At 39.6% G+C, this 21,965-nt stretch overlaps 1 protein-coding gene across 7 annotated transcripts in view; it reads right to left on the reverse strand.

The window, feature by feature from the left end:
* The window catches only part of LOC147917209 (uncharacterized), a 272,280-nt gene that overhangs the window by 117,896 nt on the left and 132,419 nt on the right, over positions 1–21,965 (reverse strand). The window contains exon 1 of one of the 7 annotated variants that reach the window (XM_087429488.1): positions 7,534–7,718. The exons of the other annotated variants lie outside the window; for them this stretch is intronic. The gene's annotated coding sequence lies outside the window, so the exon portion shown is untranslated. Of the gene's footprint in view, positions 1–7,533; positions 7,719–21,965 lie in introns of those variants that run through there. 7 annotated transcript variants of the gene reach the window in all.

Genomic DNA, 21,965 nt, shown 5'->3' on the forward strand with positions numbered 1-21,965 from the left:
AAGCTACATGATTTAGTGAAGAGTTTGCGGCCAGGAAATGGAGTTTCTAACTTTTACGCCACTAAATAACTGTCTGACTTTGGCAAATCTCCATACTCTGCCTCAGTTTTCTTGCCTGCCCAACGAGTGTAATAGCAACAAGTGTACTAAACTCACAGAGTGGGTCAAATAACATAACATTACAAATGTGCAAAAAATTACATATAAAACATAAAACCTTATAAATATGTAAAGAATTATGGTCAGCAAATCACCACAGGCCTGAGATTTTATCCTATGAGTGGTATTTTTTGGCTGAAAAGAAGAAATTCCAGTATAAAATTCTGTTTCAAATGGTCCACATAATCCACGGATCTAGGCGATCTGTGGAGAATTCTCGGTTCATGTGCCCTGCATGGAAACTGAGATACAGGAATGAGACACAACAGAAAGGTATCTTCTCTAGGCCTGTCCTCAATAGTCAATTTCATGGATTCACATGCACCCCCTCCCCACAGAGGATTAAATTCATTCATTTATTCATTCAACAGTTATTGAACACCTACTATGTGTAGGGATGAAGCCGGGTATCTGAGGGGGGCTGTAGATATTAAACCAATTTGCTTTTTTTCCTGTTTAACTTGACGGGTGACTCAGGGGTCTCAAGGATTTGTGAGCTTCTTTTGCAGGAGAAAGAGAATGGCTTCGGGGAGGTTGCGATCAAGGATGGCCGGCCCTCAGCAGCTGTTGAAGCCCAGCAGTCAGATTGCCCAGAGGCTCATCGGGAGTGACCCCTTTGTTTCCCTGAAGCCCCTCCTGCCAAGCCCCTTAGTTCTATAAACGCCCCCTGCTTTCTGCTCTAGGGGGGTAGATTTGAGCGAACCCAGGCTCCCACCTACTCGTTTTGGCTAATTTGAATAAACCTTTCTCATCTCCAAGCACTGATGTTTCAGTGTTTGGCTTGCGGGGCACTGGGCACATGAACTTGAGATTAAGAGGTTCCGTATCAGGGATAGTGCCAGGCCCTGGGATATGGAAAATAAAACTAAGTCCTCGTCCTTGAAGAGTTCACCATGTGGTTGACAAAAAGGAGAAGAGGGAGCTCCCAAAATTTACTGAACACAGGACTATACCAGGTACTTTCTCTATTGTCTTATACATTTTATGACCATTTTGCAGGTGATAAACTGAGATATGGGGTGTTTAAAAAAAATCTCACATAAAATCCCAAAGCTTCTAAGTAGGGAGTAGAATCTGAGCCTGTTCATTCATTCTCTCATGTTATTTATTTAATGAGCACCCACTATATGCCTGGCACAATGCTAGGCACTGAGGAACAGCAGAAAATAAGACAGACAAAAATCTCTGTTCTCATGGTGTTCACATAATTGTTAGGGGAGACAGATAAAAAGCAATAGACACAAGTCTGCCTGACACCAAAATCCACAACCCTTTTACACGCTGCCATCCTCTGAGTCATCACTTTGTGGGAACAAAAAAAAAAAAAAAGAGTGAAAATGCACACAAACAACAAACCCAAACTGAGTATCCCCAGTCAACCAGAAATCTAGAAAGAATAAAGCCAGATAAAAGAGATTGCCAGACACTAAAATGTCCTTTTCCAAAATCTAAATTGAAAATGTTTGCATTTGGTTTGAGCGCCTGTAAGCCCAAAGGCAGGCGGCTCACAGACCACCGACAGCACAAAGACAACCCCTGTCAGGGCACAAGCATGACAACCAGCTCTCCACCAGAAGGTCTGAGGTTTAGAGAAATTAAAAGGCCTGGGTCCCTGGATCCTGGAGATGGCTAGACAAGAAGAAAGCATATGCCTGCCTGCCTGGCAGCAGCTCTCCCTGGCCTGGAGTGAACATGTCTACACGGGCCAAGGGAAGCTGGCAGCCACAGTGGCCTCGAGTGGAGAGAAGCCACCGCTAGCCAGAACCAGCACAAGGCTTCCCTACAGGCGGCTCTTGCTGAAACAAAGAGGGACAAAGGGAAGAGCTGCGGATGTCCAGCCTCCAGGCCCGTATCTAAAATCGAGAGCAGTGCTGCGCTAATGGAAGGCCGGAGCTGCTCCAAAACCTTCGCCACTGCGTCTGGGATGCAACCTGAGTAATTTCCTGATGACTCTTCTCCACATAATGGATTTGAGTTATAAAGGAATTTATGCCCTCAGGACCAAATTACCCAGATAATTGAAGATACAAGAGGGGGGAGAGGGGAAGTGGAAGGAGAGAGAAAGGCCTCAGTTACACGGGTTTCTCCTTCACTCTGAATGAGTTCAACATCTGAATTCACCATGGTGTTTAATTTTTAAAGTCACTTCATATCCATAAACCGCCCTGGTCTGGAGTACAGCGAAGCTGCATCAAGACCTAACTTAATGTAGGCTCGCAGACTTTAGAGCTGGGACCCACCCACACTCCACCACCCCAGTCTTTCAAGAGGAGACTCCACTTCCTGGTTTAAGCCTCACAATCACAAACAAATCTAGACGTGCATTAAAGGTAGAGAGGCTTAATCTTAAAACAGGGTCGACTAAAGCCAGTAGGCAGCCGGGACTGCTTTGGGAATTTCAACCCATCCCACAGTCATAGCTAAGAATTTGACGGTTATTTTAAAGACAGGATGGCTGGAATTCCTCAGAGCTGCAGGCCTACTCCGCTCCTCCTCCTTTATGCAGCTGGTTCTCATACTTGAGGGTACACAAGAATTACTTGCAGAGCTGTAGGTACAAAACTAGTAACATTTTTCTGTATGAGTGCATTACGGGATTTTCAAAGTTAATTTTGTCACCTCTGTGCTGACTTGACACCCCAAGTCCAAGGAAACTTTGGCCCCAGAACATTGCTTCTGGGCCTACCTTTGGGATTAGTGACAAGGCAAAATCTTGTTCCATTCCACACTCAATGGAAGAAATTCATGAAATGTCAGTGTCTAAAAAATCACATAAAAGATCCCTTATCCACGTGCTCTCTAGCATCTAGGTTCCCTTCATTGCTCCAGGACGTGGGAAAAGGGACACAAAGAAGCTACTTCAAGAAAGTTTCCCATGATTTAGTCCAGATTTATTGAGAGATTAAGGAATCTTCATTGTAGATTTGTTATTTACCTGGGCACACTTTATTGTATTTATGAGCTTCATTTTGTCAATATTAATGGAGCTGGGTGGACAAATGAATAAAAGTCAAAGGACCTAAAATATGACTGGTCTCTTGAAGCCCCAGAGTCAGGGCAACAACAGATGGTGGCATACATTAGTAAATCTGGTAAATTATGCATAGATTTTGCAAGGCTCCCAACACTGGCCAGCTCAAATAAAGTCTGCCATGAAGCGCCAAAGGGCTTGGAGGTGGGGGTAGGATAGAGGGTGGGGAGTAGTCTGTAACAGGTGTTAAACCACTTATTCAAGCACTCCCACAAATGGCCTAAAACATTTTCCCAGAATCCTCCTGCTCTCTATGAGTCACTGTGGGAATAGCAGTGAGGTTTAGACTTGAGTTATAACCATTCAGTGAAGCATTTCCCTCCAGACTGTACAAAGGAAAGGGACTATGTTAGTAAATTTATTGACTATTTCATTAGATCAATATGGAATATGATTTAAAAGGCTCTGCCCAGGCTCTTTAAATCTATTTAATCAAACCAATTAATAAAAAAAAAGTAAGAAGTTGAAGCATATCCTGTAAGGTGCATCATAAATATACTCCCTTACTTGGGCTTTTGATCTCACCCAGGTAATTAACAGCTTTAGTTAAGTTCAGTCATTCCTTCTTGCCTGGCTATGGTCATAAAAACCCCCAGGCTGTGTGTAGCTCTTGGATTTATTATGTTTTTCTTACAGCAAGAGCGTCTCTCACATTCTGCTCTCTCCCCCCCTCGAGAAAGTTTATGTAGCCATTGCTTTTGCAGCTGTCATGAAGACTACACTGACTGGTGAGCTTTGTACTGCTCAAGAGGCTGCATACACTCGGCTGGTAGTATCCAATTCGGTAGTTTCTTCACTGTCATCTAACTTTTCCATACTCTCTCCTCTCTAGGAGTGGGGAAATAAAAACATCCTGAAGGCTTGACTTCCAAAGTTCTTCTCTCCCATTGTCTGTCTATTCTCAGCTACTTTTCATGAATGAAATGGCCTCTTCCTGTTACACAGAATGGTTTTTATTAAGGGATTTGGGGCTATCTCCCTCCTTGTAACCACTGGGGATGAACCCTTCTCATCAGCTGCTCAACAACTCCACTCCTATCAATCCTCCTTCAAATCCTTCTCCCACCGGTTCCCCAGATCCAGTCTTCCTAGCTATGAACCTTTGAGATGCTTACGCAAGCCAGTGTATCACCCAGAGCGGGAAGAAAATTTTGGTGTCCCTCCAATGCCGGAGTCAGTGTCAGCCTGGTCTATGAGGCTGAGCTTCTAGCTTCATTCTGCTTTACAGGCAGAGGAACCTCCATTTGGAAGGGTGGCACGTGTTTCCCGCAAAGCTCTCCTCTATCTCCATTTGAGGAGAAGCTTGCCAAATATAATTATCCAGGTAAATGCACCAGGGTCCTCCCACAGCTGAAAGCAGGGTCTGGGAAAATATGGCAGTTAGCTATACAATTCAAACTGTGTGTCAACAGTAGACCTTCTTAAATAAGTCACAATTCTTTGTGCAAAAAGTTGGGGAGATGAGACTCTCTTCCTGATATGACCAGTTTTCCACGGGCAATCACCTTTTGTTCCCATGCACTGGAAAGCTGGGAAGGCTCCCAAAAATTCTACCGAGGGGCTGAAATCAGAGCAATTGTTTTCCCAGCTTTAGATCAACAGCAGCCTATTTTACTTTTGCCTCCCTCTACTTACTTTGGTCGAATTCAGTAAGTATTTACTGAATCTCTACCATTCTAGATGTTGTCAGAAAAGACACAAAAGAAATACAAAATACATAGTGGGCACAAGGATTTTATACACTTTGTAGGAGACAAAAGCAGGCTGACAAGAAATGCTCATGTTTAAGACCATCTTCCCCTTAACCAGCCCTACAAATACCTGTTTACACAAACTCTTGGCCATCATTCCTTCAACATTTATTGAGCATCTACTCTACACTACACACCAGGCTATGACTGGTATGTGTGTGATAAAAAGATAAGTGAGCAATTACTAGTCTCTATGGGTTTACTGTAGAATAAAGGAGATATAAGACACAACTAATTTCATGGCTCTTCATACCATGAAATTTACATGGATAAAACCCAGAAGAGTTTAATTCAAATCCTCATATCATTTTATTACAGTCTAAACTACCAATTCTATTGTACACTGAAACCCTACCAATTTGTTCAAAATTGGTAAAGGTCTGTTTGATTTAAGTAAACATCTGATTTAGACAACATATTTAATAAAGTAGTATTTAAAAACTTATAGTAACAAATTACTGTTGACAGGATATTTAGTAGAGGGTGTACTTGGATAACTAACTAGAAATAATACGTGATTTCTATGTCAGTTGTTTGTAAGCAGTGTTTCTAAGACACTTGAAGGGACTTAAAAACTGTTCTGAGTTGTTTAATCATCGCCATCATGTTATATCATGGCCTTAAATAGCGGATTTTTTCAAAGAAATCTTCCTTCCTAGACTAACATTAATTTACGAAGAAACAACTTCTTCCAACATATAATAAATTTTAGTTCAGCCTCTATTTAAACAATCACAAATATTTAATTGCAGAAATAATAGTTATTACTATATCTAAAACTTTTTGAGGCCTTGCGCAATAGATACTGAGCTAAGTGCTATAAGTGCATCTTCTCATTGATTGTCATAACAACCCTATAAGGTAGGTCATCTTATTAGTTCTACTTTACAGATAAAAACACTGAAGCCAAAGGTCCCACAGCTAGCGAAGACTGTCTGAATTCAGAGCTCCTACTTTTAAATGAATCCAAAATCAATGGAGTTGTGTCACATATATGCAGTTCAGGGTTAAAATAAGTAAGTAGGTTGGCAAAAGTCCCAAAAATATCCACAGGCACAGAGGGAACAAATGTGATTTTTTCCCCTACCAATTTCCTTCCAACCTCCTGATTTCTAGAGGGACCGTTTTTGTTCTGTGCCTCCTGTTCTTTTGCCTGCCCTCCAATCAAAGATGCTCAAGTGGCCAAATCCACTTAAAATATAGAAAATAGTCCTTCCTCTTGCTTCAGGTGCTTGTCTGTATGAGGCGACCCTGGGACGCCTGGTGAAGAGGGAGCTCGGAGAATGGTGTACAATTCCCATCACTAAAATTAAATTATTAATTTTTTATCAATTAATTGGATGAGGATTGGTGGGAAAGACAGGCCCTCAGCTCAGCAGAGCTCTACTGGGTGCCAGATAAAACAAGAAATCTGCCCAGATGAGATGGGTAAAAGGGGAGGAGAAGCCACAATAGTAATAAATGTGAGAATCCCCTAGCTTCAGTACAGGGAGAGCAAACCAGCTCCCAGGAGGAGAGGTGCAGAATCACTAAGATTTCTCCAGAGGGGCCTTGACGGAATCAGCCCTCCAGGCCTTGTAAAAAGATACTCTGCTGCTTGCCCAGGAGTTGCTTTTCTTAATTCTCTCACATACTGAGGAAGATCAAATCCCAGAGAAGAGAGGTTTCTAGCCCCCCTTTAAACAGATGTTCTTACTCAGAATACTGTGCTTAAAAAAACGAAAATAGCTTGTATTTTCTGGGTATATAAATAAATCACATTCATTATAAAAATATCAAACTATTTAGAACAAATATTTTTTTAAATGCTTTTTTTTTACTTGAAATTCCACTACCCCAAGATAACCATTGTTAACATTTTAGAGAGCCTGATTCTATACATTTCTTTTTGCTGATAGGGAGGGAGTGGACAGCTTCAAAAATCCAGCTATTAGTTTATTGAACAAATATTTACTGAATGCCTACTATTGTGCCAATGATCATAACTATACATGTTATTCTTTAAACTTTTTTTAATTCAATAATATGATGTGAATTTATTTGCATATAAATAGAGGTCTACATGATCATTATGAATCATTTCATCATGTTTGACCATAATTCTAATGGTGAACATTTAAGTTTTTTCCAACTGTTTGTTATCAAAAACAATGATGCTACAAGAAGCCTTTTAACATTTCTTTGATTATGTCTTCCAGATGAAAGTCACTAGGAATTCAGAACACCTTATATAATACTTCACTATTTATAGCATGGCAATAAAGAGACTGGTTTCTGTAAAACTCACGTCAGAATTGGTCTCATTGCTTTACATTTACATTACATACATCCAGCTTTCCCTAATAAATTTGAGAGAGCAAGATTTGACAGATGAGGAAACTGAATCACAAAATATATGTGTGTATGAAAGACAGGAAGAGAGAAAGAAAGAGGTCTAAAGATGATTCTCTGAAACTAGAAACCAACTATCTCAACAACACCATGGTCAAGTATAGCATGTGTGTGTCCACTGGACTAAAAGAAGACTCTAGTAGCCCCACACATCCTTCTAGATAAAAAGTTCCTTGAGGGTGGAGGTTTTATCTGCCTTACCAATGTATTTCCAGCGCCTAGCTTGAGGCTTGGAATGTGACAGGTACTCAATAAATAGCTCTGGATTTAATGAACAAACCACAAAACAGTCTTCCTGGACCACTGCAGCCCACAGTCAACTTGGGAATGGGAACTCTGAAATGAAACAAAGGAATCCATAGCTAGTAAATGATATATAGCTCTTGTCCTGCAATAAATTTCTCATTCTGAAGGAGCCACGGATAGCAAGTCTCCTCCAAAGCAACGTCAGATCCTTGAACTGAAGGACTTAAGCTGAGGGAGACTGGTAAAAAGTAAATGGAGAAGAGGGATTCTCCCATTGAGTGCTTTATTTTGCCCCGTCTGAATATCTCCTCCATTCAAATTAGCACATTCCATTCATTTCCCCCATCTCTGCCCCTCCTCCTCCTCAACCCATAATATTACCTCACCCTCTGCCTCTTTGTCAGAAATCTGTCTTGTGTACTAATTCATATATACATACACTGTATATGTTAAGGAGAATTACCAAGTGGGTGGTTCTTGAAAATCAACCATTCATCATGCATATTGATCACCGAGGTAGTACGGTATGAATCAGAGAGCAGCAATCATTAAATCAAAGATTTATACTAGTAAAAGAGCACCAAAGCAATTCATCAATTCCATGCCACCCTCGGTGATTAATTAGGTTCCAATCTGACAGCTTAGAAGCTGGCTCACAATTAAGGCTATTACAGTTAGAGGTAAGTTGCTTTTTTTCCCCTTCCCTTTAGGAAGAAAAAAAAAGGAGGGAGGCACTAGTCTGGTGGGCTTATGGCATTCTGCACTTTTCCTTCATAGCACTTACCACAGTTTATAAATATAGGGTTATCAATGTGATTATATGTTTAAATTCTCTCTCTCCATTAATCCACCAGGTCCCCAAAGACTTAAAGCACCTAGTACATAGCAGGTGCTCAATCAATATATGTTGAGCAAATGAATTTATTGACTAGATGCTTCTGATGCTTCAGGCCCAGATGTAGCATCACTTACAATGGGGCTTCCAATATTTCCCACTGGATCTTGTCCTTTAAAAAGTTAAACTGAATCTTCCCAGATTGGAAAACCACTCTGGAAAATTGTTTGGCAGCGTCGACTAAAGCCAAAAACATGATTGCCTATGACCCAGCAATTCCAATCCTGGGTACATACTCAACAGAACTGTGAACAAATGTTCACCAAAAGACATGTATAAGAACATTCACCGAAGCACTGAAATTAATAGACCAAACTGGAAACAACCCAATTGTTCATCAACAGAAGAATGGATAAATAAATTGTAGTATGTTCATATAATGAAAAACTATCCAGCCATGAGTATGAACAAACTAGAGCCTCATGCAACAACGTGGACAACTGTCACAGACATTATGTTGACAGATTGAAACCAGACACAAAGGAGTACCTGCTGTGTGATTCTACTTATATTTAGTTCAAAAATAGGCAAAACCGATGTGTGGCATCAGAAGTTGGGATAACGATTGCCTTTGAATGGTTAGTAACTGGGAGAGGGAATGAGGGAGGCTTCTGGGATGCTGATAAGGTTCTATTTCTTCTCTGGATGCTGGTGACACAGGTGTGTTCACTTTGTGAAAATTCATCAAGCCATTTTCTGTTGTTTCATTTTGTAATAATAAATAGAGCTAGCTATATGATTAGTATTCTTTTCTGTATCTAAGTGATAGTTCAGCCAAAACTTATTTTTTTAAAAAAAGAGTTAACCTGGTTTGTTTTTCTCTGTGTGATGGAAGAGTGATAAACATCTTCATATATACCCTAGCCCCAAATCTAAATTTCAGAAAGTGTCTCTTGGTGGGGATTGCAAAGAAGGAGGTATGGTTTCAAATGGAATATTAAACTACATGTCCTTTAGGGTCCCTTCCAATCCTAAAATTCTATGATAAGTAACCTTTTGAAAATTGATAGAGAACCCAAGGTCCAGCCCTCTTGGATTTCTTGTGCAAACTTTGGCCATTCTCAGAAGAGTGAAATGAGACAATTAGAGAAGACTATCTTTCTGACTTACGCTCATGAGTCTGCATCACCTTTTACAATTTCTCCCTGCAACACCTGCAAAGCAAGTAGGGCCCTCCTAGAAGTTGAGAGGGTTTAGAAGAAACGGGTGTGGTAAGGAAATGCTGTGGCTTTTGGAAATTCAGAGATTTGTGATAATCCCTAGCATTAGACCAGAAAAATAAGACCTAGATTTATAATAATAAGGCCTTCATTTTTTGAAGGCTTCATATATACCAGGAAATGCGTTTATGCACTTTTTACATATTCTCTCATTTAATACTTAGAACACCCTATGAGAGAGGTACAGACTCCCTCAACTATAAAGAGGGTGAGTCATGTCCACTGTCTGTGCCTCATACTCTGGGAATAAAATGCCAAGCCTAGATAGCAGTGGTTGTGAGAAGAGGCTCAGGAACAAGACCAGCAGGGTTCATACTCCAGTGAAGCAACTTACCAGATGTGTAACCTTAACAAAACATTTAACCTTTCTCAGCCTCAGTTTTCTCATCTGCAAAATGGGATTACTAACAGTATCTACCTCACAGGATTATTATGAGCAGTACACAGTTAATATATATATATGGCATTTAGAACTATGCATGGCACATAGTAAGTCCTCAATCAATGGTAGATATTTATTAATATTGTTTATTTTTATATTATTTTATTATATATCTACTCTTCATAAGTGCTGTATAACCAGCAGATAATACATATTCAATTAGTATAATTTTTAATAAAACAAAACTATCACTAACAGTTCTCTACTGCTTTAGGATCTCCTGGGGATCTTTCAGTCTAGATCTCTAAAACATAGAAGAAATAATTGTTATACCAGACTCCAAACTTCTTGAAAGCCAGGATCATGTCTGTCTTGCTCATTGTTGTATCCCTGAAGGAAACTATAATGCCTGGCATATATGAGGTGCTCAAAAAATATCTGATAAATGTTTTACTAACCCTGTATACCTACCTAATCTCTCCACTTTGTGTCCATCCAGAAAAACCTGGTTATTTAGAAATTTTCTCTCAACCATAATGAGCCCAAATATGACCTAATTTTTTTTAAAAAGAACAATTTTATGGGGCCAGCCCAGTGGCATAGTGGTTAAGTTCGTGCATTCCACTTCAGTGGGCCAGGGTTTGTGGGTTTGGATACCGGGTGCAGACCTATGCACAGCTTGTCAAGCCATGCTGTGGCGGTGTCCCACATACAAAGTAGAGGAAGATGGGCAACAGATGTTCGCTCAGGGCTAATCTTCCTCACAAAAAAAAAAGAACAATTTTATAAGACAAATAAAATATAAGATGTATTTTCCAAAGAACTCATTGTGTGTTCTCTGGCGCATTTAAACTATAACTCAATATATCAAAATTTGACTTACTCTTACTTTTTTTTAAAAATTTGCCCATGCTAAAGTCAGATTCAATAAAAAACTTTCTTCTTAGAACATAAACCTTAAATTCATTCATTATTTCATTCATTCATCAAGTCTTTATTAAGCATCTTGTATCTGTGTTTAGCCATCTCAGTTGTAAATAACAGAAACCTCAGTCAAATAGATCTTGTAATAAGAGAACTTGTGGCACATAACAGGAAGACCACAGGTAGTTGTGCGAGCTTCTTCTTTGGTTTGATTCAGTAGCTCACTATGTAAAGGACCCAGATTCTTTCCATCTGTCCACTCTGTCATCCTCAGGTGTTGGCTGATTCAAACTGGCAGCCTGATAACTGCAATTATTGCAGGCTGTGGCTGACTCCTGGTTATTTAACAGCCATACTCTCCCACTTCTTCCTTTCTAGTAGAAGCCCAGTTTTGTTCAGGTATCAGGTATCAGTGTACTTCATTAACTCCTCCTAAATGTGGATGTTAATTATCTAAACCAATTACAGTCATTTCATTTGTCTTCCTGTAATTGTTTGAAGAATGCACATGAAACAAACCTTGGCAATGTTAGGGGAAGTCAGCTTTGGCCCTTCTAGGAATGTTTTCCACACTCATATAAAGGGACCCAAGTCAGGAACTTGCCCCTTTTCCTGCCTCTGGACATTCTTGTCTCTCCTGTGTGAGATGATTCCTGGAGCTGCTATTGCCATCTTGTCACCACGTAGAAAGCTACCAACACACAGTATAGAAAGATGGAAGGAAACTTGTGCCCTTAGAATTAATCAACCCTGGAACTGCCCTACCTCTAAACTTCTTGCTACCTGATAAATCATAAAATAAGCCTTTATTCTTTAAGCTGACTTTAGATGGGTCTTTGGGAAACTTATAAAGCACTGTGTGATATATACAGTTATCACTACACAAACGGCTACTTCCAGAGGAAAGAGAAAGATAATCTCTTTCTGAGGATTCTCCTAAAATAGAAGAAAATTTACCCAGAAGCTTTTTTTTGTTTGCTTTTTGTTTTTTGTGAGGAAGATCAGCCCTGAGCTGACATCCATGCCAATCTTCCTCTTTTTGCTGAGAAAGACCCTTCCTGAGCTAACATCTATTGCCAATCCCCCTTTTTTTTTTTTTCTTTCCCTTTTGCTCCCCAAAGCCCCAGTAGATAGTTGTATGTCATAGTTGCACATCCTGCTAGTTGCTGTATGTGGGATGCTGCCTCAGCATGGCCCGACAAGCAGTGCGTTGGTGCTCACCCAGATCTGAACCAAGCCACCAGAAGCAGAGCTCGAGCACTTAACCGCTAAGCCACGGGTCCGGCCACCCCACCCAGATGCTTTAACTTCTCTCCTCCTCCCCCCACTTCCTCTCAGTTCTAATTGGATGGTATCAGGTCATATGCCCATTGCTGAACCAATCCCAGGCCCACCCCTGGGATCTGGGATTGAGATCAGCTGTGTCTGAGGTAACCAGCTGCATGGTGGAAGGGTCACTGCCTGAATAAAATTGAGTTCTCTTAGGAGGTAGGGGTTAGATATTACACACTCATCTGCTGTAGCCTGCATATTACCATATACATAATCTGTACTGGAGTTGGGGCTCCCCAATGATAGGAAATGTTTAGCACAGCCCTAGTTCAATAATCAAATCAAAGTCTGCATCCTTCTTTAGGGCCATATTTTTGGAATCTCTATATCTCTTAAATCTAAGCCAAGTCATCAGATCTCAACAACTCTGCTTGGGCTCAGATCCAAATGTGGATTTTGCTAACAGAGATTTTATCTAAAGTAAGGTTGAAGCAGGTTTCTTCTTACCTCTCACTAATTTTGCAGAGCTATAGAAACAATTATTAAGCATACTGGTATAGTCAGGAGTACTAACTTGCTTCTAGGCACATTTCTAATACTCTCATTTCTGATCAAACCCTTTTGAACCTAAGTCAACAGGCTTCCTGGAGCCCAGAAAACCATTCCCCAAATTGGAAAGAGCTTTTCTCCTCTGGAGGCGGTATGGTATAGTGGTTAAGAGGGGGTTCAAATCCCTGCTCTACCACAAACTAGGTGGTCCTTGGGCAAGTTACTTAATCTCTCAATGCCTTAATTTCCTCAACCATAACATGTGATTGATAATCATAGTTCCTGTCTCATAGGATTGTAGAGAGTATTAAATTAGTCAGTGCATGGAAAGTGCTAAGCACAGTACCTGGGAAATAAAATGCTCTCTCAATAAGCATTAGCTGTTCCTAGTGTTTCCCTCTTCATCTCCATCTTTCCGCTCTCTCACTGCATCATCACAAAGCTATATCATCACAATTAGCAGAGCTAATTGATTGACCCTTCCGGTTGGGTGTTGTCAGTCAATCAAATAGCTTGAATTTTTTTTCCCATCTGGTTAAATAAATTCACTACTTGGTATATAGTTAACTTGGCCAATTAAATGGAAAAAAACATATAATATTTATATGACAATTCTCTCTATCCTGAGCTTTCTCAGAGGTCATAGGACTGAGCCTTTCTGGATCAGGCCTCTGGAGTTAAGGCGGCTTCGTTTTGCTTGGGCTGTGTTCCTGGCTTTGAGCCAGTTCCTCCCCACAGCCTCAGAGAGCCTGTGCTCTGAGAGTGCCTTGGGGCCTCAACTTCATTGACTCACAAAATCAAAATATACAAATTCCCATCTTAAACTATGATATATAACTGGGAGAATATTGCCTCTCCACTGCATTAGGGCCTGCCCTATTACCTTATGGAATTACCCACAGTGGCAGAAATCCATTCACCTCATCCACTGACACCCTGGGGGCATCTCAGATAGCATAAAGCCAATTGATAGATGTATATTTGATATATATTTTATGCCTAGAATTTATGTCTTCTGTATGTTTCATTTGCCATTCTGACTCACTTTATGCCACAGGAGAACTAGGGAAATTTTGAGAGGGGACTGAGAAAGAAATGGCATGGAAGAACAGGGCAGAAATCAAAATAGCAATTTTTCTTTCTGATCTAGGACCTTGCACCTGAGCAACCTGATCGGCTTTTAAGCAAAGAGGAAGTATTCCCTCCTCTCCTCTTCCCAGGATGGCGTTATGAGAAGGACAGGAGCTAAAGCTAAAGGAATAGGAAAATCCTTTCCCTGCAAACTAGCAGCCGAGCTAGGTCCCCACTACAAAGTGTGGGAGGAGACTGAAGATATAAGCAATAATGGAACTAAAGGTACGCATTTTATTCTATACAAGTAGCAAGACCTCACCACATATTTTAGCTCATTTCACTCTCAAAGTAGTCAAGACTGGTATTTTCAGCCCCATGTTACTAATGTTCCTGAGAGGAGAATGACCTGCCTAAGATCATGGCTTGTGGCAAAGGTGGGACTCAAATCCAGCCTTCTCCCTCTCTAGTGTGTGTACAAATGGTGATGCATAAACATTTTAGAAGGCTTCTTCATAAGCTCCTATGTGTAGGGAGAGAATTCATTATCATGCACATTATTCAAAGCCCTACTATGTGTCCTATATTTTTCAACAGCTTAATTTAAAAAAAAAGAATGTATACTAATTTATAATAAAAACTTACACACATATACACTAACTTGATCCTCACAGTAACTCTGTGAAAGGTACTATTATTTTCCTCATTTTACAGAAGATGAAAGTGAAATATAGGAAGATTAAGTAACTTCCAAGTCATGCAAGGGAGTCTGACTCCAGGAACTGTTCTCTTAACCACTCTGCCATACTGCTTCTCTCTCAACTCATAAATCGAGAAATGGAAGTCTACACCTAAAAGATGCAGCGGGCAATAAGACCAAGTCTTCTATTGACTCAATACTCAGTACATTAAGGATGGGGCCCAGGGAGAGACAAAAATCAACTGATCCAACCTTTCATGAATTTTCTCTGCTCCTTTGGTTAAACTGCTCCATTGGCCTTGGCTACCCAGGATAGCAACCATTCATTTCAATTCAATTCATTTCTATCCCTCTTCAACATAGCAGTCCTTCAACAAGTTTGAGGACAGCTATCAAGTGGCCCTTAAGTTTTCTCTTTTTGAGACTAAACTTCTCCTCTTCCCTCAACCATTACTCTTAGGCCATGGCTTCCCATACTCCATGGGAAGTCATGGTAGGTAGCATGCTGGGTGCTATGGAGTTTGCCAGTAACTACAGTCAAAAACTAGAAAGAATATTTTTAATATGGTCTGACCCATAGGGTGAAGTGGAACTATGATTTAAATTGAACAAGGTCCTGTACTCCTATTAATTTCTACATTCATTGTTTTAGTTTTAACACTGATCACACAGAATTGGCCCATGTTGTACTCAGATAATTGCCCACATTTTTCAAAGAGAGAGGTGTCAAAGTCAGTTCTCCCTGAAACTTCTACTTGGGCAACTGATTTATTTTTTAATCTACATACAGGGATTTACATTTGCCTCTGTTAAATTTAATCTTGGTGAAACTCAGATGACAGTGACATCTTTGTACTTGTTGAATAACCCTGTTTTAGGCCCACAAAAATGGTTTTCATCAGAAATCTATTCAGGGCTGGCCCCGTGGCTTAGCGGTTAAGTGCACGCGCTCCGCTGCTGGCGGCCCGGGTTCGGATCCCGGGCGCACACCGACGCACCGCTTCTCCGGCCACGCTGAGGCCGCGTCCCACATACAGCAACTAGAAACATGTGCAACTACGACATACAACTATCTACTGGGGCATTGGGGAGGAAAAAAAAAAAAAAAAAAAAGGAGGAGGATTGGCAGTAGATGTTAGCTCAGAGCCGGTCTTCCTCAGCAAAAAAAAAAGGAGGAGGATTAGCATGGATGTTAGCTCAGGGCTGATCTTCCTCACAAAAAAAAAAAAAAAAAGAAATCTATTCAGACTAAGCACTTGATGAATTGAATAGTCTTTGCTGAAGACTTCAGATTTATGGAGAAGGATCCCATTATATAGCATTTCACGTGAAAAATCCCTTCTCTGAAGCTCCTTTCTCCCCTCACCACCAGTTCTAGGGCATGTGTCTCAGCTGTCCTCACACAGATGCCAGCCTTTATAACTCTTGCCCACCTTCCCCCTCTCCACCATCCCAACTCCAACCAAATTCTTTTCTCCCCTTTATGAAAACAACTCAGTTCACCCCCAGCTCCAACCAACAAATCTGTCATCTCAACATACACAAGCAGTCAGAAAATTAAATTAAATTAAAAATTCCCTCTTATGCAATAGGCCTACCCTCCTTAGAAGTAAATGCATGTAGATAAATGGTAATCAGTATTCAGAAAATATTTATTGAGCACATACTACAGGCCAGACACTGAGCTCCTTGAAGGATGCAGTGATGTACAGTATCAAACATGACCCCTGACTTCATGGTATTTACCATCTAACAGGGAAGAGAGATGGCAATCAAAGAAACACACAGTCAATGTAAATTACAGGCATAAGTGCTATGAAGAGAAAACAACTCCATGTAATTGGAGGATTTGGTATAGTCAAGTGGGTCAGGGAGGGGTTCTCTTTGTAAATGGTAAATGAGCTGAGACTTAAGGAGCAGGAGGGATTAACAAGAGTATTCTTTGTTGCTTTATTTACAATGCTGAAAATCTAGAAACAACATAAATGTTGATGCAAAACATAACATCTTGTGTCATGCCCACATGATAGCTATTAGAAATCCATTGAGAATTAAATTTTTGATGATAAAATATTACAAACATTAAAAAAATGTAAACCAATCTATCTTTTAAAATATTAATGCAAAAAACCCTAAATAAAATGTTAACAATGAGAATCCACAGTACATTATGCAAATTGATTCATTCCAGGAATTCAAAAGTATTTCAATCTTAAAAACCCATTAATGAAATTCATCATATAAATAGGTCAAAGGAGAAAAATATGATTACCAAGAAAACTGTCAAAACATTTGATAAAATTCAAACCCATCACTAACCAAAAAAAAAAACTTACTTTTTGAAAAATGACATACATACTCCCCAAAATTAAAAATCATGCTAACTAGTGAAACACTAGAAGTATCCCATTAAAGTCAGCAATATGACATGGGGGGCTTTTTTTTAAGTTTGTTATTTAATATTGTTCTAAAAGTGCCAGCCAGTGCATATAAAATCACAAAATAAGAGATACAATTATTGGAAAATGAATGCACAGTTATCACTATTTGCATATAATGTTGATTATACACTTGGAAAACACAAAAGGATAAACAAAAAAAAACATAAACAAGAAAAGTATAATAAAGTGGCCATTTACAAAAGACATACACAAAAATCAATACTATTCTTATAAACTAACAATAATTACTTACAGATTATAAAAGGAAAAAATCCCATTCACACTAGCAAAAAAAAATTTTTAAGCCTAAAACTTGGAATAAATACAACAAAAGTTTAGTTTTCTATATAAGAAAAAATATAAAAATAAAATTACTGAGAGGTACAAACCAACAAATAATGAAGAAAGATAACTTGTTCTTGGATAAGAAGACTCAATAATGTAAAAATATCTATTCTCCCCAACAAATCTATAAAAATCAATGCAATCTCAATAAAATTTGACAAATGATTATAAAAGTCACTTTGGGGGAGACTATTCACAAACAACTGAAAATAGCCCAGAAAATCTGGAAAAAAAAAGAAAGTAATGAGAAATGATTTATCTTATCATATGTGTTATATATTAAATGTGTCATAGAGCTACAGTAACTTAAAATTTTTGACCCTAAAATAAAAAATAGACAAACAGATAAATGACAGAGACAAGACAGAACAGAAATAGACTCTAATATGCATGAAAATTTAATATGTGATAAAGAAAACATTAGAGATCATTTTTAGAAACTGCATATCCGAATCTGTAGGATACAACTAAAGCAGAGATCAGTAGTAAAGATTAAAAGAATGAAAATAGATAAGACAACCAAATCAAAAGTTTGAAAAAGAACACAATAAAGTGAAACAAAGAAGGAAGGGAATAAATAGCAAAACCTAATGCTTTAGAAAAGAGAAAAAGGTAAAACTGATAAATCAAAAAGCTGGTTTTTCAGGAAATCAACAAAATAGACAAACCGCTAGCTCACCTGCTCAAGAAAAAAAAGTGTGAGAAACTAGAAATACACAATAAGAAATGGTAAAGGGCAAACTGAAAACATTAGAAAAGACTTTGTATAATTCTGTGCAATAAATTTGAAAATCTAAATAAATGGATAATTTTAAGAAAGTACTATTCACCAAACTGATCCCAGTAGACAAAATTTGAACAGACCAATTTCCTAGAAGCAAAAAAGGAAGTTATCAGAGACTTACCACAAAACAAAACAGAACAACAAAGAAACAAAGCAGCAGGCCTAAATGATTTCTCAAAGAAACTGGACCTTCAAAGACATGATCCCAATGCTACTTAACCTGTTCCAGGGAATAGAAAAAGAAGGAAAATTTTCCAATTCCTTTTATAAAGCAAGTATAACATTGATACCTATATCTGGTAAAAGATTGTACCAAAAAACTACAGACCAACCTCACTTGTAAAACGGATGCAAAAATAAATGGAATGTTAGCAAACACAAACAAATAGCCAATTAGAATAATGTTCCAGGTATGCAAGGAGAGTTCAACATGAGAAAACATTAATATAATACACCATGCTAAGAAATCAAAGGAGGAAATCATATGAACCATATACCTTGAGAAGGCATTTGACAAAATTCAAGTTTTTGCGAGATTTGCAAAATTGTGAGTTAAAAAAAAAGTTAACATACAGGAATCAATGGGAACATTGGCATTCCTGACCTGCTCCTCTTGAGGACAAAGCACACTCCCTTAGGCAAAGAGACAAAAGTAGCTGTGGCAGTGAATGCAGTGTATGCAAGTGACCTCCCAGGTGGGTCTAGGGAATGTGGGCAGGCTCTGCGCACCTGCTGCACCAGGGAACGGACTATGGTAGCAAAGTATCACTCCCCAGACTACTTGCAAAATGCAAAGGAAAAGGAAATATACACCTTTACAATGGAGAAATCTGGCTAGGTATTTTTACTTGCATCATCTAATTTAATCCTCCTCACCACCACCCAAGAAATAGATAGAATGATCTCTATTTCATAAATAAAAATTTGAGGAGCAGAGATGTTTAGTATCTTACTCAGAGTAAAGAGGTTGGGTTTATATCCAACCTGTCTAGTTCAGTTCTAGTTCTAGTTCACCCTCCTCCTTCTATCCCTCTAGTTTCCTTATCAGAGATCTTCGCTGGCCAAACCCAAAAGTAAGCCAGAGTGCAAGGGAGCAGTGGAGGTGATCCATATCTGTCAGCCTCCTAGGCACAAAACAGGGTGGAGAAGTGTCAGGTACACATCTGGAGGGGCTAATGCAAGGTAACAGGCATATTCCGTTCTTAATGGTAAGAGGATAATAAGAGTTCCTGCCACATAAGTTGTTCAAGGATTGGATAAGATACTGTATGTAAACATCTCAGCACTTTCTTGGTAGTGATCAAATTCTGAATAAATACTAGCCATGTGAAAGACTGTCATTAATTTGCATTGGTTAAATGCCCTGAATTAAATAGGCTTCATTTTTTAGTCAAAACTTTGGCTTTTTTACTTAAACTTTAAGAACAAAAAGTATCAGAGAAATGACACAGCTGGCCCCATCCATCAATATCCCCTGGAAAATGGGTTAAATATCACAAACAAACCAACATCTGGGCGGAGAAGGATGCTGATAAAACGAGCAACACTAATTTCCCTTCAAAACAACAATTTAAATCCATTTTTAAAAGTAGTGTCAATAAGAAACATTCTTACTAAGGGAATATCCTTCTGAGCTGTGGTCTCATTCTGAGAATATGCTCTTTGCACCACCTTGTAGATGGTAAAGTTCATACTTAATAATTTTGGTCATAAATGACCACCTAAATATGTCAGGAATAATTTTGCATCTGTGACCCCTAGAGCTGAAAATATAGATGAATGTAATTAACCTACTTCCAAAATTGGGGGAAAAAATCTGCTCTATTCTCTCCTGACTTGGGAACATATGGTGTCGGATTACATGGTTGGCACCTGGCTGACTGCTGAGTCCATGTGTCGCATTCTAACACAAACAGGCAGAGGCACAAAGCCTGCCCAGAGGAGTCACCAGCCAAATCCAAAATGGGCAGCTCGAGCCACAGTCTCGGCCAGAAACTGCTATTAACATCCTGATGGAGGAAATAGAGCTCTCAGCACCACCTTCTGAGCCCAGTTTCCCCTCTTGCCCCAGGACCTCCTTCACAAACATCTTGAGAAGGACCCATGAGGTTGGTTTCTCCGTTGATACGCATCATCAGCACTCCTGGCTCTATTTATCAGGGAGAAATTGAATTGGCCTCAACTCATCTTTGGGTTGTCTCACTTAAGTTAAGGCATTTTGAAGCAACTAAATCTAACCAAATGCTTTCCATCCCTATTAAAGGTGTGCTTGTCGTTCTCCCCACTCAAGCTCCCAAATCCAGACTTGTTTATACTGAGTGAAGGACATTTACCTCCAACCTAGTGTAAAGAAAGCAAAGGGAGTGTCAGCAGCCTCCTGGTCTCACCTTTCTATTCCTCTCCCCTGTCTTATCGTAGACCCCAACTCTATCTTTGTAATTCAACTCAAACCACTGATGCACTGAGGCTGAATAAGCTCCTTCACATCCCAGTCCCTCAAACTGCCATTTGTAATACTGAATGTCCCTAAATTATATCATTCCTCCCTTCTTGTGATTATTTTATTCTTCTTTTTTGCTTCCTTTTTTGAAATGTGCCCATCCGTTTCAGGTTGAATCAGGGATAAAGAGGATTTAGCCCACGTCTGCTATGGGAATTAAGAAACTTCAAGGAACCATGTGGAGTTGGTACAGTTAGAATAAGAAGCAGCCTAGGGAAAGAGACCAAGGAAGGATCCCTAAGACCAAAAGAGAAAAGACCAGCTACATCTACTAGCAAAAAATGTATCCCTCCTACCTCTTACCAGTATACACTATCTGGCCAGAACAAGATAGCGGTTTGTAGGACTGTTCTCTTCTTTCCACGTCCCTGTCTTGGTGGTTGTGGTAGACATCTGCTGTTTCTGTCTGCTCAGAGCATGTTTGCTGTTTCTTCTATTAATAACACTCCCATTTCCTTAATGGAAGGCTTCTTTTCTACTCTAAATGATTGTGATGGAGCTGCCAATCCTAATACCCTGCCCCGATCTCCATCATCACTGGCCACAGGGATAGGCATTTGACCCAAGTAAGTGAGACAGTCTCTCATTTCGCTGCCACAAATGAATTAATCCCAAGAAGTGGGCATATAACCCAAGCCAGGTCAATGAAAATCTTTCCTGGGATTTATATAAAACTGGAGTCTAGGGTAGAAAGCATTATTTCTCCTCTGGAGTCGCCAAGCTGGGAATAGTAAAACTGGAGCTGCCTAAGCCGTATCCCCCACTATGCAGAGGAAGCCCCTACACAGTCTGTATGAAGAGGTCCAGAGATGGGAAAGGCATGGAGAAGAGAGAGAGATGGGACAGAGGGAAAATGAGTTGGAGGAGAGAGAAGAAAGATGGGAGAGAGGTTGGGGAGAAAGACGAGAGGAGAGAGACGGAAGAATAGAGAGAGATGGGGGAGAGAGAGAGAGAGAGATAGGGGAAAGACAGAGAATTGAAGACAGAGAAATGGGGGAGAAGTAGATAGAAATGGGTGAGAGAAAAAATGAAGAGAGAGAAAATGGAGAAAGCATAACAGGGGAGAGAGAAAAATGGGGAAAAGAGAGATGAGATACAGAGTGATGAGGGGAGACAGAAAGATGGTGTCGGGGGAAGAGGGAGAATCTCCCTTTGTCTTTTCCCTTAAGGTTTTTCTGGCTGGCCAAATAATCAACAAGACAGGTTAGCAGGAGAAAATAATACCAAGTTTTATAAATGTAAATGATTGTCTGGCAACTCTTCGCAGGGTCATCCAGAGAATGTGGCCAGAGAGACAGAACTTC

The sequence above is a fragment of the Ceratotherium simum genome, chromosome 4 (genome assembly GCF_057802395.1).
Source record: "Ceratotherium simum simum isolate JZ-2026a chromosome 4, ASM5780239v1, whole genome shotgun sequence".
In the NCBI taxonomy this organism is placed as follows: Eukaryota; Metazoa; Chordata; class Mammalia; order Perissodactyla; family Rhinocerotidae; genus Ceratotherium; species Ceratotherium simum.